The following is a 12,725-nucleotide window of genomic DNA, read 5'->3' as shown; positions in this document are numbered from 1 at the left end:
ACTCCTCCCCTCGGCTGCACCTGAACCAGCTGACTGAGTCATTTTACCCCGAGCGCTGGATGTGAGAAGAGGGATCCTGTGAAGATGCCTAAGGGTTTTTCAGGGGAGGTCCCTGTTAACATGCATAAGGTTTTGGGGGTAGAGGGGAGACCCTAGAAAGCTGTGGTACGGGGTCAGTGCTGTGAGCTTGGACGAACACGGGGGATTTCAGGAGAACCCTGTTAACTTGGCTAAGGCTTGGGGTTAGGTGGGAGACGCTGTCAGCTTGTGCTCGGGGGTTTGAGATCATGAGAGTTTGTGACTTTGATTCTGTTCGGATTAAACAAATGCAAATAAAATGTAATAAAGTTTTCCATTGGGGCATGCAGCCTCTGTCTCTCGCCATACTCACTGTTACAAAAGCACGAGTTTAACTAGGACGTCACCGTGGTTTAACACATTTTCACACAAACACACAGGCGCGTCATAAACAGACGGCATTTTTGTGGCCATCAAAAGTAAACTTTGTTTGGATAAAAAAACAAAAGTTGGATAAAAATTTTGTTGTTCTTTTGCATGATCACATATTTTTTGGAATTATTGAAAATTAACGAGTTATGAAATATCATAACTTTATTATTAATATCACAATATTATTAATATTATATTTTTGTGACTGCTGTTTTATTATTTGCTTTATTACTTCCTATGTCATCAATCGTTTTATTGGGGTCATAAATCACTCGGTTGGACATACGGGGTATAACATTGATCCCCTGCAGGTGTCAGGCTATGATGGGCTCCTCCATCTCTTAGAAACTCATTTGTGTGGCATCGTATTTGATGCAGAACAGCTGATTGTTCTGTAAATCATTTAAATGGTTATAAAAAAAACTCCTTGGTTGTATTTTTAGGTCAATAGTTGCAAAAATAATTTGCCAAACTTGTGTTAACGAGTGTTTAACTTTGTCATCGTGCAGCAGAAGTGTGAACCTTATCTCAGCCGAACAGTGAAGAAGCTCTTTTTGCAATTTTTTTATTAGAAAAAGAAAACAAAACAGAACTTGCACTTACTGAAATACAATGAACCTTTCTTCATTTTCCTGAGTAAACATACTTAGAAAAGCTGAGGATTCCTGAGCGATCAGGAATCCTGAACATAGCAATCAGAGGACAGGGATGAAGAGTTACTCCAAGAACAGCTGATATAATAGGAACATATCCAGTCCAGAAAGCTTCCAGCTCAGGACAGAAAAACATGTGGCTAAGGTGACAAGGAGAGCCGTGGCATTTATCACATTTGTTTTCCACTTCCAAATACAAGTCAGAAAGTCTAGACTTAGAGAAATGCGCCCTGTGTAAGACCTTAAATGGAATAAGTCCAAGACGAGCACAGGAGGTGGAAGATCGTACCCTCACTATAGCCTGTCTCCAAGACTCCTCCTGTATTTGAATTCCTAGTTCTCCTTCCCATGGACACTTGAGTGGTTACTAAAAGACAGGATAGTATCATAGAGTTTTGAAATGGTTCCTCTGTGACGAGGAATAAATGATAGCGTAGTTTCCCACTGCTGTTCTGGAGGTAAAGAGGGGAAAATTTGGGAAACACTTGGCAACAAAATTTCAAATTTGAAAATAGCGAAACAAATGGGTGATAGGGAGATCGTAACGAGAAGACAAGTTGGGAAAACTATCGAAAACACCATCCACAAATAAATGTTTGAACTGTTTTATACCCTTGTCACACCACACTGAGAATGTCGAGTCCAAGAGTGAAGCGGGAAACAAATGGTTGTCGCTTAGAGGACCCGAGGAAGACGGCATTACAAAATTAAAGTGACGTCTAAACTGAAACCAGATCTTGAGTGTGTTAAGAACCACCTGATTATCAGTGTACAGAGAGGGTTTACGGGTAAAGAGAAAACCTGGTAAAGAAGAGCCCTTACATGATGATAGCTCCAACTTACACCACGACGAACCAGAAGATTTTAGCCAGTAGCAAATAGTGATGGGATTTCCGGCTCTTTTTAGAGAGCAGAGCTACTAGATCACTTAAATTACACAACTGAAAGCATGTGTGTATTGTTTGTGTATTTATACACAAGCACTCATATATATTCAAATAATTAAAAAAAAAAAAAGTTCATTTACCTGTTACTACCACACACCAAATCCGGTCGTTGGTACTTGCTGGCTTGTGTAGCCACTAGGTAACAAATGCTCAACACTGCCCCCTAGCATCCTGGAGCACTTCTGTTGTGTTTTGTACGCGTTTTGGAGTTTTTACACTTGGCCAAGTCTTTATGCTGGTAGTTTTATGTATTAAAATGTTTTTGTAATTTTTTTTTTCATAATTGTGTGTAGTAGCATAAACCTGTGGTTGTCAAATCTGTGGTTCGGTTCACTAAAGCCAGCTGGTTCTTTAAATTTGCATCCCTGCCTCTGGACTCATTTAAACACACCACTCTGCTCCTGTAATCAAACCTGTTGGTTCATTAATATAATCTATACAATAATTGTCACCACTGTGTGACAAGAATAAAACAACATCCTCCAAACCTGCAGCAGGAGAATAAAAACTGTTCAGGGTTCTTGATGTTTCAAACTTTTTAAAACTAGAAGAGTTTTAAAAAGTCTGAGTGAGGAACTTTCCATTTTCCTGCAAATTGTTCCTATATAATTTGCTATTATTAATACACACAGCATTACAAGCAATTGTTAGATTAAAAACTGCAGTCACAGTTTCCATTAATTTGGACCACCAACTGCATTTTATTTCATTTTATTTTATCCATTTCATCATCCACCTTTTACCAGCTTGTCCTTCATTTGCTTTTTGTATTTCCAACCTCTGAAATTTCTTCCCGTCTTGTTTTGTGTGTTTGCTCCTTGAATTGAGAGCTCTGACCTTCTGTCCTTCTCTCTGCTGTGTTTCTGTCACATCCACTTCTCTCTGACTGGGATTGGCTGCTCAGTCTGAAATGTTCTGCAGGAAAACCAAGACTCATATTTCTGATGACTGTAAAATGACTGTAGGTTGATTTTTTTTAGAACAAGTCACTGAAAGTCGCTCAGTTTAGTTTTAGATTATAATTATAGATTTGTATACATGTACCAAATAAATCATTGTGTTATGGAGTAAATGGAGACCTCTATATTACATTTACCCATAATGATCCATTCTAATGAAGCTGAGAGTTTAGTGATTCACCAGGTTTACTTATCCCCCCCCAAGTTTAGGAGGATATTATGAAATATGCTAAAATACATTTTATTAATACTAGACCGGGGGTCTCAAACTCAAATGAGCCTCGGGCCACTTCTGGCACCGTCATCTCATTGGAGGACCACTTTAGTGTCCAAGTAGTACAAACACGAAAACACCGTCTAATATTTCCTAAAATGTAGTGTTTTGTTTGTTTTATTTAATTCCAAATATTGTGTAGCAAGACAAAACTGCAAACATGAACGCAATATTTTTCTCACTCTTAACTATCTGAAGCCTTTCAGTTTCATTTGTCATATGCAAGTTAGCACAGGGTCAACATGGCAATGAAATGTATCTGACGAGCAGAAGACAGTCACTCAGCAGTATAGTACAGTAGTTTCACTGAACTACCAAATAAACAGCTCTTTCTGGCCAAACACGTGGAAGCACTTTTGCTACAATTTTGTTTGTATATAACAAAATAAAAATGCAGGCATAAGTGTGCACATTAGTTTTCGACTGCAAGTGAAAATTGTTTTCTTTCCAAATAAATCTGTCACTGAACTAACACAGCCAACCCCTCAACATGCTTACCTCGGCCAGGTCAGCGGCTCCGAACCATACTAAAGGGACCTCTGGCGAATACGTCGGGTTCGTGTCGGCTCGTAGCTGAAAACTAGCTTTACTTTGTTGTCTGGGTCGACTTTGCTAGCGAGAGACAGAGAGAGGCGTTGAAAGACTGCTCCAACGGAACTTGTTGTTTCAGAGGAAAACACGAACACGGTGTACAGTCGAGTCTTAATAGCTTACTTACAACTGGGCTTGTCAGCATATGTCAGGCACTCTGTTTGGCTGCAGTGGTTATTATTATATTTACATGCTTCCAGCTCCCGTTTCTGCTCCGAGACAGCTCGTACTTTTCTACTTAACTTTTTTCTCCCTCCCTCGCTCACACAGCGGGAGGGGCGGTCCCACACGTTCTCCCTGCAGCACGGACTACACCGCCCATGAGGCTACAGTCTTAAAGGGCCATGCCTGTAACACTCTGCCCTTGTATTAAATCATTTTTCGTGTAATAATTTAAAAAAAAATATTTCTTGCGGGCCGCAAGTAGAGGTGACGTGGGCCGCAAATGGCCCTCGGGCCGCGAGTTTGAGACCCCTGTACTAGACAAATAAACATTGTTCATAGGGATCGTTTGTGTTGTAGTTCCTCACCGTGACCACTGGAGGGCAGTGAACACTCATCACACTCTACAGTAAACAGCTCACAAACACCACAGAGCAGTTTCTGTTCTACACACGTCTGCTTATCACATTACATCAAACACTCTGCATTAAAATAATTTATTTTGCTGGGAGATTCAAAAAAATCTGTTTCATCATTTTATAAAATCAGATAAAACATTTTTGATGAAGACGCCACATCAAGAAATATTCAAACTCATTACATGAAAAATGACAAAAAACAACACTATTCAGTAGCTCTTCTACATTTTACAAAGTTTATAATATTGACACAGTTCATATCTGTATAATAAGATCACATTTGTTCCTGTATTGATGTGAGGAAGAGGAAGCTTTCGGTGTGTGAAGCTGGGAGAAGTTACTCTGTTTCTGCTCTGATCAGAGGAAATGAGACCTGCTGAGGCCTCGGACACACTGATCAGTTTCATTGCCTTTTATTTTTACAGACCAAGACTCTTTGCAAACACCCTGTGAGCATCATCAGCGAGCTTATGATAGCATTCAGAATTGTGTAGGTTATGGTGAAAGAGAGACCCATTGCTGCTGGGATTCCAGCTGTTAAAGTCAATCTGGATACTTCCTCTGCTGCAATCAATTTAACAACTCCTACAAGTTGGGTCATCACCTTCAAGAGGAGCTCTGTAGTTATTTCTGCTGCAGCCAGTGGTGAAGTGATGACAGCACACAAATCAGTGTAGGGCACACCTGTGCTCACAGAAAGTCTCTTCAGAGACAGGATATCGAGACCAAACACATGAACATAATGTTTGACAGCACCAACCAGCACAGCAGCATCAACATTAGCAGAGAGACCAGGAACTGGAACAGCTGCTCCAGCTGCAGACAGAGTAGCCCAGTATTTTAATTTGGACTGAAAAGCTTTTTTCTTCTTCCTGGTGATCTCTGGGTTGATGTTGAGCATGACAAACAGCAGAGCATCTCTCTTCTTCATAGGAAGTTCTCTCTCTAAGCAGTGGCGTGTCTAGAAAATTTTTGTTGGGGGGGCCAGGTAGGGGCACAGATTTGGAGAAGGGTGGCAGATTTAATTGGCAGATAATGTTTAAAAAAAAATTCTACCAACCCTTAACCATAATTCAATAATCCTATAAACCTAATAACCAAATGCACTTTTAACTCTTATTAGAATGAGATTTTAACCACTACGGTGCAAAGTTTTTAGATACTGCGTTGATAAAGTACAAGAGATACAATCAGTGCTTTGTCAGTGTTTACTCAGCAGTCAAGGACAACAATATTTACATAGTATTTTTACTGACATATAGTGCACATATGTTTTGGGCAAAAACATTTTTGAAAATTAAAATACGAACATTTGTAACAAACAATTGACAAATTAGCCAATGCCAATGCAAAACTTTATCTGCCTGTTAAAAAAAGAAGATAATCTTCTCACAAACTGGTGTTTGATTTTGAAACAGGAAAAAAGTGGGGAAACAAATGAAAAGACTAACATTTGAATAAAACCTGAAAGCAAGTAAATACTTTCTATGCTGCCTTATGGTAAACTTTGGTAATATTGATAAAGAACAACACTGGCTGATGATAAAATACAGTCAGCTGGCATGGTGACACTGCCAGTATTAACCTGCAGGGCTGGACTGGGACAAAAAAATTGGGCATTTTTACTACAGACCGACCCACCAGGTAGTAAAGCCATAAAGACTTTGACTGAAAACAAACCCTGTTGTGACAGTGATGTACAGTCTTGTTGGTATATGTATGATTTCTATACATTTTACGTCAGATAAAAACTTTGGTTGTAAGATTTAGATAATTATTTAATAAAAACTAGGTATTTTAAATGAGAATAAGAAAGAAAAGTATTTCTTTGTGCCCACCTTTCCCTGTTAATGCCCTACCTGGCCCCCTGGCAACACTTTGCTAGACCCGCCCCTGCACAGTTACCAGCTGTCAGCTACATAAAAAAGGATCCTGGTGTTATTTGTCTCTCAGAAACAGTTCATAACTTCAACTCATTCATGTCACCTAAAAGGTAAACCTGTTTCTCCATCACCTGTTCAGCTCTGATGATTCAGTAAGGACATCTCCTGGTTTCATCTTCATGTTTCCCTCTCACCACATATCTAAACAGACATCATGACCAGCAGCTTTACAGCTGTGGCTCCAGCAAACATCAGCTGATACTAGAAATTAATATTAAATACATTCTAACAACAGCTGATCAAGCTTAAACGTGCTGCTGTTGTTTAGCGCAATATCTGCTGGTTTCCTCTTTCTGGCGCAAAGTGGGCGATAAACAAACAAGAGAGAAAAGCCGATCAGCTGATCATTGATCAGTTTCATGATTGAAGTAGCAACAGGAGAGGGAGGGGAGAGAATGAGAGAAGAAGAGCCAGCTGTGCAGCGTAACGACAGAATAAATCCAGCTTTGTGTCTTTTTTCCATTCTAGCTAAAGTCCGGGACAAACTGCGTCTCTTCTCAGCTCAATACGAAACGCGTAATATTTTCTCTGAATGAGGGACCATTCCATTTTTTTAAGGAGCCGTTGGCAACTCTACTAACCTTATGAATAAAATAAAGTTCACTATCAGTAACATCATAGCACCCACCCAGCTGTATAAAAACTCCGTCAAACTGGCTAGAACGCAGTATGAGTTATTGCAGCTGAGGGTAAAAAGTCAGCAACATGAAAATAAACTCCACCTAAACTTGGTTCATATCTGACCCAGATAGACTGCAGGTCATAACTTCTTACCTGAAGTTCAGTTCACCTGACACTCGGACTGGTGGCTGCTTCGGGTCTCTCCTCCTGCCTCCCCTTCCCTCATCCACCTGTTGCCTCTGTGGAAGCCCCGTCATAGCCACCACCAAACAACGGAGTTATTTCTACACATCGACCTGCATCTGGCCAATCCACCACCTCTCATTGTTCATGCCATTACAAAAAAAATAAAAAATACGTCACTGGGGATATGCCCGGTATGCCCGATGGCCAGTCCAGCTATGTTAACCTGCAACCAAATTTGCAGCTCCATACAGCAATGTTACGACTTAGATTATATCTTATAACTCATAACTCTTATGTTAGCTGCCCTCAGTAGCATACTGTCTGAAATATTCCACGGCTGCAATAATTCTTTGTGTTATTTTTTTCCTTGGTATTCTAATTTCACCAAAGTTTACTAAACTCAACAAACTTGATATTACTTACCGGGACATTTATTCTGTCCTCATTTTCTTTCACCGAAAAATTGTTTCCTGCAGTGACGTCTTTCGAGCTTGGCTCTCCTACCTTTGCTAACGTGATGCGCATAGCGCAGAAGCGATGCTGCATTCACTTACACTCGGATATCTGAGCGTCACCGTGAAAACATAATCGGACATTTGATATTTGATTGAATTTTATTGTTTTGCCTTTGGGGTGGCACCTGGGGTGGCCAGTCTGGTTTGGGGGGTGGCCTGTGCCCCCCCAGGTCACCCCGCTGGACACGCCATTGTCTCTAAGGTCTCTTGTAAAAGAGAGAAATCACACCAGTGCTGCTTAAAACTCGAGACCAGGAAGACCCGTGGAGACTCGATGCCTTGTAGACCTGTGTGATAGAGAAACATGTTGACATGGTTAGATTTATAAAATAATATCATAGGATCCTGTGTGGAAGGAAGAGTCGTGGATCCAATATGCAGGACTCAAGAGAAGCTTTGATGCTGGATTTACAGGTCACAAGATAAACTACAGCAGAAACCTAAGAATATTAATCAGGGAACTCTCCAAACAGAGCTCACAGCTGGCAGATATGATGACAACATGACAAAGAACAGTGGGAGAAATAGTAACTACAGTAGTTAACTGATGATACAGGAAGTAAACACACATGAGGGCACACACATGAGACTGTCAAAATAAAACAGGAAATAACACACCGACTCTGACAAAGACACGTGAGCTTGACACTGGGACTGAGGATGAACAGACATGGAGACACGTGACAGACTGGGTAGACAAAGGATGAAACACAGAGAGAAGAACATGGAAACAGGAAAGGGAGAAACAAAGAGTAGGACTAGAGACGTACTAACAAGACAAGAGAGGGAACACGGAGACACAAGGACACACCTGAGGAGACCACGACCACAAAGGGAACAAACACCCACGACAGGAAACTAGAAGCTTGGATACCTGAACAAGGGAGCACTAGGAAATAATACCAAGCAGGCAGACTAAACAATGCAGAACACATAAATCCAGAAATACAAGAGGAACTCATACAAACTCAAAACACTGTGTCACTGACCCGGGAACCAAGACAAAGACTAAATAATTTAAAACAAGGATATGTTTAAAAAGTGAATCCAGATCTCACTCAGCTGTGATGAGACACTCACTGTGAACGCAGTCGTCTCTGATCTCTGTCAGAGTCCTCTCAGCACTGAAGTCTCTCTTTCTCCTCTCAGCATTTATATAAATGAAGAATTTGTAAATATTTCATATCTTCAGTTTATTTTCTTTATAAAGATAACTTACTGGTGCCTCGTAGAGCGTTCCATTTTCAGTTGTGTTAAAAAGCTGGTTTTCAGTGGTCTTCATGCTTCTTATCAGGATCCAGGTCTGCTTTCTCGCCAGGGCCTCCAGTTTTCTGTACAATACAACTTCAGGTGTGTTCTTGAAACTGAGGAGGGCGTTCCACAGGTCCCGAATTTTGGTTCTGAGCTGTGAGAGAGTGATCCCAGGAGACTTTGAAGCTTTAGAGAGGATGGTGTTCTTCACTTCTTGGAGGCTCTCACTGTAAGCTGGATTAGGAGCAGCCATGGGTGGACTGCCCTCCCACAGCTGCCCACAGTATTTCACATCTTCCTGAACATCAAATTCAATAACATCACTGAAGCGCTCAGCATCACAAAGCTCCTCTTCAGCTGCTAGTTTGGTCATCTGGTCCAGATGTTCCTGCAGGCGTCTCTTTCCGTCCACGTTCTTCTCTGCTGCTGCAACATCTGGAACATCCTGAACTGACAGACTCTGACTCTGGTCAGCTGTTTATGGCGTGCACTGATTTATTGCATTAAAGCGGATCATAAATGTAAATAAAATGTGTTGTTTTAAATGGTGCAGATGAAGTTGCTGCCCTGCCTCATGCGGTATGTCCTGCTGGCAGCTGGAACCAGTCTGGCTGTGGACATGAACTGGCTGACTAAAGTTGTGAAAGTCATCAAAACTAGGTGAGTAAATTTTCTAGATTTCTCCTCTGCCTTCACCAAATCCCTAAAGCACATGTAGACTGGTTGAGCAAACTCTCCCACAAGCTCAAGTGTCCTGGAGAGGGTAAAGAGTTGGTTCAGTGACCAGGACAAACACTGCGTTGCTCCTCCCCTCTCTGAGTTCGACTAACGGACGAACTCTCCTCTCTGGCACCTTGGTGTAGACCTTCCTGGGGAAGCTGAGGAGTGTGATCCCCAATAGTTGAAGGACACCCTCCGGTCTACCTTCTTGAAGATGGGAACCACCACCCTGGTCTGCCAATCCAGAGGCCCTGCCTCAGATATGCAGTAGAGATGTGTCAGCCAGGACAGCCCTATCACATCCACAGGTGGTGCTGCCACCAAGGAGATTCTTAACTGCCTTACTGACCTCGTCCTCAGTGATGGTCGAGCTGTCCCCCTCATCCCCGAACTCTGGGTCCTCTGAAGAAGACGCGTCATTGGGATTAAGGAGGTCCACAAAGTATTCCTTTCAGGAGACTGGTTCCAGAGCCTGAGATGTGTGTTGAGATGAGCCCAGCTATTTCTAGAGTCAGGCTCTTTCCTCACCAAAGAGCGACTTCTACATGATGAAGTGCTACATAATGTTCACTGACTCTTAAATACATAAATAGAATAAAGTGATTTTGCTACAGTTTAACTTAGATCAAAGTGGTAAATGTCCAACCCTAACGAGCTCGATAAACATGTCTAAATTCAGACTGAAGTACTGAATTAACTGTAAATGTCACAGAGAACAGATTTATTAATATACCCACACTCTGTCTGAAATCATCTGAGATGTTTGTTTTCTTTCCCTTTGGCAGATACCATATACAAGACAAGCATTACACTCTGGCTGTAACCATCCCACAACAACAGGACCCAAACACACTTTATAAAGTCCTTGAAGGCGACAAGCCTGAGGATGTTAAAAAAGAGTGTTTACGAGGATAAAGTGTACGAAGGGACGAGGATGATTTTCTCTGTGCCCATAAAACCTGATCATGCAGAACGTTTAGTTCTGCAAAAGTTGAGCAGTCTATGAAAATATACAAAGAATAACTTCCTCCTCATCTACTCTTATCGGGCGACCGTGGCTCAGGGGGTTGGGAATCGCATCTGTAACCGGAAGGTCGCTGGTTTGATCCCTGGGCTCTCTGTCCTGGCCGTTGTGTCCTTGGGCAAGACACTTTACCCTACTTGCCTACTGGTGTTGGCCAGAGGGGCCGATGGCGCGATATGGCAGCCTCGCTTCTGTCAGTCTGCCCCAGGGCAGCTGTGGCTACAACTGTAGCTGCCTCCACCAGTATAAGAATGTGAGAGTGAATAAATAGTGGCACTGTAAAGCGCTTTGGGTGCCTAGAAAAGCGCTATATAAATCCAATCCATTATTATTATTATTATTATCTCTCCCCATGTCGCACATGCACAGACAGAAAGAGAGAATATAACATCCTAGAACTGATTGAAAGGGACGTTTGCTATTGGACAGATGGAGCCTTTGTGTTTACAAGAATTTTTGATCAACCAAAGTCTGAGCGCAGTACAAGAGAGATCATCATACACTCACTCTATGAGGTTGGGTGTTCGATGGGTGGTCTCAAATACATCTTTCGCTGTGATGGACCGAGCAATTCTCAGAGTGTCACAGCTGCGATGAACGTTTCAGCGCTTCAGAGTTCTGCATTACTAACAGCCCTCAGCCTCCACAGGCAGGAAGCAGTGGGACAAACACCCAGGGAAACAGAGGCTGAGTCTGAGGTCCACACTGACTCTCTTCATTGACAGTCTGGTGTCACCTGGTCTCAGGTGAGTCCTGCGAACCTCAGCACTGACATCTGTCAGTCACCATTAAGGAAGCTTTGTGCAGGATCACAGATGACATCACACTATATCGATGAAGCGTGTGTTTTCAGACAGCTGCACCTCACTCACACCCCCAGACCCTCCACCTCATTTACTGTCTGAAGATGTCCAGAAGTCTCTGTGAAAGCAGACTGTAACTCAATGATGGCGTTCATGAATCATGTGACTGCCTGACTGTAAGGTGTTTGTGACCCCTGTGTTCTTTCAATAAAGCTCAGCATCCAGCCTGCTGCACGTGTCTTTTATTCTGAAGGAGAGCTTCACATGTTCAGCTTCCTCTTTATGAAACCCAGTGACTGAGCTTTTATTCTCTAAATCACTGAACAGAATATGTGAGCGATGCTTTTAAAGGACCTCACTGGTTTATGGAGGGAACTTGATGTTTAATCTGATGTTTAATTTAATGAAGCAGTATAAATCCACACAATCTGAATCTCCCTGCTCGGCTGAGAGCTTCACAGCACAGCGGAGGAAGGATTATGTAAGTGATTACTCTGAGATCACAGCGTCACCGTGTTTACATCAAACTGTGAGTGTTGCTGTCCTCACATTCACTCAACAAGTTAACGAAGGAGTAATGAAATGCTGTGTAATGACAAATGCAGACATACTACAGCGTGTGTGCGCGCGCAGTCTGACTGCAGACATGTACGGCGGGTTTACGAACGTGTGTTTGAGATCATTTTATCTTATTGGATAAAACAAACACCAAGTTTAACTTTGAGGACGTGATCTGGAAAAGATGAGAAACAAACTTGAGTTACTGCAACACTCACACCTGTAACTACTGATACTCCTAATACTACTACAGGAAGCTAACAGTTTACTGCATTCAGACCTTTACAGGGTAAACGTGCTCCCTGATAACGGATTTAATAATGTGTGTGGTGTGAGCGCCAGCACACTGGCAGAGAGCAGATGTACGAAGCTAAATATGAACTTTACAGACTGAGAGCTGCAAAGGGTCATTCAGACTTCTGATTAAACCTCTCAGATCAATCAGTACCAGAGCTCGACTGCGCCCCCTACAGTTACACACTCAGGTTTGACTTTTATTTATTTTTCCATTAAGTGCAACAAAACATCAGGTTGACAAGAACACCATCAAATCGCTCCAACACACAAGAATATATTGAAATGTTTAAATAAATGAAACGTTTTTAGGGTTTTTTTCTTCTTCTTGTCCATTATTGAGAAAATGTCATGA

General features: G+C 41.9%; 1 pseudogene; it reads left to right on the top strand.

The window, feature by feature from the left end:
* Positions 1–9,524: 9,524 nt before the first annotated feature.
* Positions 9,525–11,437, top strand: LOC146611757 (uncharacterized; annotated as a pseudogene).
* The last annotated feature ends 1,288 nt before the right edge of the window (positions 11,438–12,725 follow it).

The sequence above is a fragment of the Diplotaxodon limnothrissa genome, linkage group LG19 (assembly GCF_057381915.1).
Source record: "Diplotaxodon limnothrissa isolate DT_005_m linkage group LG19, D_limnothrissa_male_GT1.1, whole genome shotgun sequence".
In the NCBI taxonomy this organism is placed as follows: Eukaryota; Metazoa; Chordata; class Actinopteri; order Cichliformes; family Cichlidae; genus Diplotaxodon; species Diplotaxodon limnothrissa.
The sequence above is the reverse complement of the archived record's forward strand: the minus strand, read 5'-3'. Positions and strand labels throughout refer to the sequence as shown.